Raw genomic sequence first — 8,438 nt, 5'->3', positions numbered from 1 at the left:
CCTAACTCTACATTTTCTATTACTCTGAACAACATAGTTTACCTTGAAGACATAGAAAATTACTTGAATTTCAAGTTTGAGTCAATTGGCAGTGAATATATGAATAAGGACATGGAACTAGTCTTTAACCACAACATGACTATGAAGCTTGGATTTGATCACTTAAAGGAATTTGATTTGTTTAGGTATCATTTCTACCATGAGCTAGATATAGATGAATGGACTCAAATCATATTGAGTAGGATACATGATGGAAAATTGTGGATGCAAGACAATGTAGTAGACATTTTTGCCGACCTGATTCACAAGGTAACTGGTCTTAGCAAACAAGGTAGTGTACCCATAGGTGAAAAGATGGTTAAGAAGAAAGTAGAAGGTTATACTAAGGCAATATAAAATGGAAAAGCTATGGCAATCAACTCCATCAAGCAGGATGGTGTGAGATTTATTAGTAGAATTATTACTTATTTAGTTTGCACAAGTTCTAAGATAGATGAACTTTCAGCAGGATTTATTTATGCAGCTTACAAGATATGTGTTGAGAAAGAGAAAATTAATTTGAGTGAAATACTGAGTATGCAACTCTTGGAAAACCTTGAAAAGATTAAGAGAACAAAGAATGATATATTTAGAATCCAATCACTAATAAATCACATATTCTTTCATGTGCTGAAGAGATCTCCTTACTTGTCAGTAACAGATATAATGAGTTGTGACAGATGTACTATGGAAAAGATTACAGAGGTATGTAGAAGGCAACTTGCATATAAGGTATTGGACAGTGGTAATTTGATTATGAGGACATTCCAATATGAGATGAAACATAGATTTAGAATCTCACCTGCAATTGTGGATAGGTTCAAGGAGGACATATGTATTCTAGTTGATACATACTATACATACATTCAAGTAGTAGAACCTCGAAAAACATTTTTGGATCCTTTGAGCTATGAGTTGAGTGATGATGATGTAGTTAGCTACATTGAGTTCTTGTTGAATTTAGATAAAGATAAAGTTGAGTATAGATTTGGAACTTATGATGAGATTACACAACATGCTCATCAAGCAACCTTGGAAAAGGCATTTCATAAGAAGGTTGAATCAATCATGAAGAAGGCATTATCTAAGGCTAGAATGATAGAAAGTGAATCTGAGGCCATGAGATAGACAATGAAACAAGGTGTATTGAACATACAACCCTTGTCAGTTTCAGTTGCTAAGACAACTTCAAGACAAAGCATTCCTTATGAAGCAATATATGATGTTCAACCTAGTGAACACAAGAGAAAATCAGAGAGATTGGTTGAAGCAATGTTAACAAAGACTAAGAGAGTCAAACAAATGGCTACAGGACTTGGCAAGAGGCAGAAAGCATTGTTGACAATTGAATCTAGTAATGATGAAGAGGTTGAGGAATAGGAAACCAAGCAAGCTAAAAAGGTGACACCACCTAAACAAGCAACAGGAAAAGCTAGACAACGATGGAAGCCAAAGATTGAGAAGATAAACACAACAATTGCAAATGAGGGAAACTTTGTTCAGATGAACAAGTTGTATGATCTATACAATAATTTTGAGAAAGATCAAATTGATATATCTACTGTGAGACATATCATTGCAAATGGTCTAAGTATGATGAATATCAAAGGAGTAGTGAACCAGAAAGTCTAGGAGAGACTCATAGAAAAGAAGACTCTAGCAAGAGAAGAAGACCTTGAACTTTAGAAGTCTATGCTAAGGACAATTTGCAAGACTAATGATGAAGATGAGATTAAGAGATTGCTAAATAACCGCACACCATACCTAAGGAATAAGTTGAGGCCATTCTTATTTATGGTTGGTGAGAAGGATAAGTTGAGAAATGAGACTGCAGTAGCTATCAACAAGATGTTGTCAAAGTCATAGGCAACATCTCCTCCAGCTCCTAGAACCTCAAAAGTATTAGTCAGTGGTGACACTATGAAGATTGATCAAACCATTGTTAATCTTAACATTGATGACACCAATCCATTGGGTGATTATGAACCAAATGTACAAGACACCAAAGATGTTGAGGAAAATTTGAAATAAATTGAGGAAGAGAAGAGGCTAATAGAAGTTGAAAAGAAGAAGATAGAGGAAGCCAAGCAACAATTTCTTGAGAAAGAAAGGAAAAGATCAAAAGAGAAGAAAGAAAGAGAGTAAAAAGGAAAGGAAAGAAGAGGAAGAGAGGAAAACTAAAGAAGCAACAAAGAAACAGAGGGAGAATGAGACCAAACCATCTAGTTCATCTACTCTGCTCTCTCTTGCTAGTTTAGCTACTGATGATGATGATTAGACTGATTTTATTTTCATCTTTATAAACTTTCATAGAAGAACAAGACAATTAGGAGTTTGTAGAGATCACTAATGGAAGTGACTAACAGATTACACAGTACTTTGACAGTACAACATACTGAGTTAGATCTCAAACTGAGAGCATAGGTAGTGCTAAAGTTTTTAAATGAAGAGTTTACTAATTTGCTAAATGTTGTAGAGGTGAAGGCTCAAATTTCCCATGATGCTTACCTGTTTAGTACCATTTTCTAGAACATCAAGAATGACTTAGTCAATCTTGATACATGCATAAAATAATTTTAGAAATATTAGCAGGAAGGGAAAGCTTTGTATGTTAAGTGTACCTTATCATAAAAATTGACTAACAATTTGGACAGTCAGATAGAGGCAAAGATGAATGAGCTAGAGGCTTTATCCAACTTAATCCAGCACCCATCTAGCAAAGTTGATGATATTGAGAGTCAAGTTGCCAGTGTTCACAACAATATTAGGAAACTAGAACTTCGAAAAGAGCAGATATTAAGGAGAACATATGATTTTAGAGAATCCATTGCTCTGAAGTTATCATTTGTTGAGAAGCAGCTAGAAGGATATGTTAAGGCCAAGGATGCATATACAAACTTGTATTCAAATATCAATACAATTGAGATTACACCATATGCATTATGTGCAATTCTCACATCAACAAAGTCTACCAAAGAGACATGGAACAGAGGTATTAATAGCCTGAAGATTATTTTTGATGATTGTATGAAGATAATATCAGCATAAAGAAGACAATAGTTTAAGTAGTTTTTGATAGTTTTGGATTGAATCTTGACATTTTGACCTTTGTCATTGATGTCAAAGGGGGAGAGATTCATGTCAAAATTATATACATGTCATTATTGGGAAAGATACAAAGGGGAGAGATACATGTGGAGATTGTAGAAGTATAAAGTATATTGTAAGGGGGAGCATATGTAAAAACTTAACTATTAGATGTAAGGTGGTATTTAGTTTTGTTTTTGTCACTTCACCAATTTCCCCTATTTTTTTGCCATCAATGCCAAAGGGGGAGATTTTTGACAATTGGCTAATAGTGATATGTAATTGTTGTCATTAATGGCAACATATGATGTATGTGTTGACAAGAAACCTCAAAAATAAAGATAATTAGTATTTGGCTATCAAAAATTTTTGATAGGAAACCTCATAAATAAAGATACTTAGTATTTGGCTATCAGAAAATTGCTTAAGTATAGAATTTGGTTTACAACAGTGTATTGCTTTGTTTATAACATGTTGCAGACGTCATATTATGTCAAGTGAAGTTACATGAAGATAATATACATGTCGGTGATGATGTGTATAACTTTAGAAGTTTGTATAGATTGTACAGAACATAGTTAATCATGTTTTGATGAAGCAAGACAATAGAATTAAAGGAAATAATTGTTTTGATTGCAAAACAATTACTTGTCCAATCAGGGCCAACATCCTAGATGTTTACTCTAACTTGGAAAAGTGAATTGTGGTCTTAGCCGACCCAACAGTATTTTATGTAAGAAATGGTATTTATGCAAAGGATTTCTTGTGATAAGAAGCATGCAATCTTGGTGTATTAGTGCTATCTTGTAAGATTGCAAAGTGAGTGAACTTTTGTGACAGTGATATATGCGAAATTTTATCTAGTGATTCGAGATTGAGCTGAAGATCAGAGATCAGACAAGGAAGGAAAATAATAGTAAATTACTTATTTGAGTAGCGAGCTCTTCTTGTAGTTGAAATTGCATGTTTGGAAAGTGGGTTCTTCTTGCATACATTATACTACAACTCCTAACAAGGTTGGAATCTCCTAACAGGGATTCAAAGTCTCCTAACAAGGATTGGTTATACTGAATTTGTTCATTGACTCCTAATAGGGTCCATCCTCTAACAAGAAACTTATATACTAGTATATTATTTAGTGGGTATCATCCCCACTGGGGTTTTCCCTTGGCCAGGTTTTCCCTAGTTAACAAAATATGGTGTCATGAGTTATCTTTGTGTATTGTTACTATTACTATTTAGCATTACTTTATTGCTTTATTATGCATGGTATAAAGTAAGTAATAATATCTAGTTGACAACTAAAGTTTGTAGATTACTGATTCAACCCCCCTCTTAGTAATCCCTATTTCTAATAGGATGACATAAGGGATTGTTTGAGTGGAGCAAAGTATTTTACCAAGATTGATTTGAAGAGTGGTTATCATCATATCAGAATTAGAGAAGGTGATGAATGAATGGTCAGTTATGCCTTTTGGTTTGACTAATGTACCTAGTACTTTCATGAGATTGATGATTGAAGTTCTCAAGAGATTTTTGGGTAAGTTTGTGATTGTTTATTTAGATGATATTTTGATATTCATTAAGACTAAGGAAGAACATCTTGAGCATGTTAGACAAGTATTTCAGAGATTGAAAGAGGATAAGTTGCTGATTAATTTGAAGAAGTGTTCCTTTATGCAAGAGGAGATTGTGTATTTGGGATTTGTGATTTCAACTGATGGTTTGGAGGAGAAATTGTTGATTAATTTGAAGAAGTGTTCCTTTATGCAAGAGGAGAGAGATTATGTATTTGGGATTTCTAATTTTAGCTGATTGTTTGAGAATGAATCCTAGAAGGTTAAAGAAATTTTGGTATGGCCTACACCTAGGAATGTGGGAAAGGTAAGATCATTTCATGATTTGGCTAGTTTCTACAGATAATTTATAAAGAATTTTAGTTCTATTTGTAATGTTATAACTGAGACAATGAGAGGAGATAAAAAGGACTTTAAGTGGACACATGGGGCTGATAAGAGTTTTGAGACTTTGAAACAAAAAGTTGCTGAGTTATCTTTATTGGATTTGCTTGATTTCAATAAGGTATTTCAATTTGAATGTGATGCAAGTGGCAATGCAATAGGAGTTGTGTTGAGTGAACAAGGTAAACATGTTGCTTTCTTTAGTGAGAAGTTGAATGATGCTAAAAGGAAGTATTATGTCCATGATCAAGAGTTTTCTATTATTGTTCAAGCCTTGAATAATTGGAGACATTATTTGATTCCCAAGGAGTTTGCATTGTATACTAATCATAAAGCTTTATAGTATTTGGGAAGACAACATAAGTTGAATTAGAGACATATAAAGTGGGTTGAGCACTTGTAGAGTTTCACATTTGTGATCAAGCATAAAAGTGGAGTTACTAACCAAGTTTTTGATGCATTGAGTGGATGAAATTGTTTGTTGACTGAGGTGAAGGTTGAAGTTCTTGGCTTTGATGCAATGAAGGAATTGCATGATACTGACATTGATTTTTCTGAGGTGTGGAGAGAGTTCAAAGCACCAAATATATCAAATCAAATGAGTAAGTTTGATGATTATTCCATTCAAGAAGGTCTTTTGTTCAAAGGAATTCAATTGTGTATACCAAGAAGTTCTATGAGAGTTAATTTGATTAAGGAAAAACATTGTGGTGGTTTGGCTAGACCATATGAATAAGGATGTTTAGAAGTTCATAAGGAGTTGTGGAATTTGTCAAGTTGCAAAAGGAATATGTTAGAATATTGGATTGTATACACCCATTTCTATTCCTGAGAAACCTTGGAGTGACATTAGTATGGATTTTATTCTTGGATTACCTAAGGCAGAAAGAGGATATGATTCCATATTTCTTGTTGCGGATAGATTTTCTAAAATGACACATTTCATACCACATAAGAAGACATCAAATGTTGTGCATGTTGCTAAGATTCTCTTCAAAGAGATTGTTAGATTGCATGGATTACCAAAAAATATTATTTCTGATAGAGATAGTAAGTTTGTTGGTTATTTTTGGAGGAATTGGTGGAAGAAGATTGGTACTGAGTTTAGATTTAGTTCTACATTCCATTCACAAATAGATGGATAGACAAAGGTTGTGAATAGAAGCTTGGGTAATTTGTTGAGATGTTTAGTTGGAGATAAGTGGAGTAATTGGGATATGGTATTGGCACAAGCTGAGTTTGCATATAATAATTATGTGAATAGGAGTATAGGAAAAATGCCTTTTGAGATTATTATTGGAATGAAGCCTAGAGGAGCATCAGATTTGAGGGATGTTGCTGGCGAAGAGAAGATAAGTGTTGAAGGGGAAGAATTTGTTGGTTTTATGAAGTCTTTGCATGAGGAAGTGAAGTTGAAGTTAGAACAAAGTAATTAGAAGTATAAGGAGAATGCTCATAAGTCTAGGAGATGCCATGTTTTTAAAGTTGGTGATGAGGTGATGGTTCATTTGAAGAGAGGCAAATTTTCTATTGTAACATATAGTAAGCTAAAAATGAAGAAGTTTAGACCTTATAAGATTTGGAGGAAGTTTGACAATTGTAATACTTATGAAGTTGAGTTACCTAATGACATGGATATATCTCCATATTTAATTTTGTTGATTTACACAAGTATCATGAGTCAAGTGATGGTGTTTTTGTACCTGATGATTATCCTAAGAAGAAAATTGAAGAGGTTTAACATATATTGGATCAGAGAGTTGGTAAAAGGACAATAGGAAAGGATTATCATGAATATTTGGTAAAATGGAAAAATAGATCTATTGAATATGCATCAGGGATTTCTCAATCTAAGTTGAATTTAGGTCAGGTTGTGACATCTAAATGATTCAAGAGATTCATTTCTTTCAACCCCAATTGTCTAATGCAAGAGCATCTTGGGTTGCCTTGCTATCCTTCTCATCTTTGTTTATTTTTCCTGTTGGAGCCGAGTGCCATTAGTTTCCAAGTTGTTATTGTTGCCAAGTTGTTCATTGATGGCTAAGTTACTGTAGCTAGTGATGACCAAGTTACTATAGCTAGTGATGGTCGAGTTACTGTAGCTAGCAATGGTTGAGTTACTATAGCTAGTGATGGTCCTGTTACTATAGCTTGTGATGGCCAAGTTACTATAGCTAGCAATGGCCAAGTTATTGTAGCTATCCAATGTTGGTCAACTATTTCATGCGCCAAGTGAGTCTGATATTTATTGATGCTCAATTCATTCTTTGACCAAGTTTGTCTGTGATTGGTTCCTAGTTTGAGTTGACATATGTAATTAATTTGGATCATGAATTTAATGTTTAGATCTTATCTTGAGATGTGTGCATACCATTTTAAGGTCGACCTTTCTATTATGTAATGATCTAGAATCTTTTGTAAGTCATTTTGGCAAGTATAAATAAGGGTGCTTAGGTTTAGGTTAGGCATTAGTTAGAGAGTTAAGAGTGCATGCTCTTGGAATAGCAAATTTGAAGTTGGATCATGGATTTTAAAGTTGTATTTTGTTGGTCATAACCCAGAAGGCCTTACAGTTGCACATGTATGCCAATAATTTGAAGTGTTTACTGTTCTTTTTCTCCTTGGTGTTGTTCTCTATGTTGTTTGCTTTTTTTGTGTTACTTAGCAAGGTGATTGGATCGTTAGGTGTGCCTCTAGCCTTAGCTTTTCCTTCCCTCATTGCATCACTTCTTGACATTTTTCTCATTTAATGGTGTTTATCCTTGATTAGATAGAATTGTTACTTCATGAATCAATTTAGCTAAAATGTCTACTACTTTGTCACCCATCCAAATTAAACCATCATGAATTCTACTCAAAATGATTTTGGTCTAGTCCTCATCGTCAAAGTCATGATAAAATATGTACTTCACTACATCAACTTGACCTAGGTGTTCAAATCCTTCTGTGTAAGATATGTCATGTTTGTATATCTTCTCAAATTCATCTAAAATTTTGTTTTGTCCTACAATCTAAAATTGGTAATGGGTATAAATTTTAACATCCTCTAAATGTAAAACTTTGTCAAGTATTTGGGAAAATATTTCATTCGGGTCACCCTCTACAAGTGGGATAGGGTTTTTCTTCAGCTTAGCTCTAGCTACCTCCACTACATTATGCAATATTTAATCTTTCATTTGAATGACTTAAAATTTCAATTACACTTCACAAATTGACTTCACAAAAAGTAAAATACCTTCGAGATCATGATTTAGGGCTTTCCATTTATATTGACAAAATCCTTCAGCAATTTGCTTTAATTTGCTTCAAGTCACTCTTTATCTCTTCAATTGAACGTATGGTGAATACATG

The sequence above is a fragment of the Cupressus sempervirens genome, chromosome 4, assembly GCF_028749045.1.
Source record: "Cupressus sempervirens isolate cs-2001-9-10 chromosome 4, ASM2874904v1, whole genome shotgun sequence".
Classification (NCBI taxonomy): Eukaryota; Viridiplantae; Streptophyta; class Pinopsida; order Cupressales; family Cupressaceae; genus Cupressus; species Cupressus sempervirens.
Note: the sequence above shows the minus strand (reverse complement) of the source record.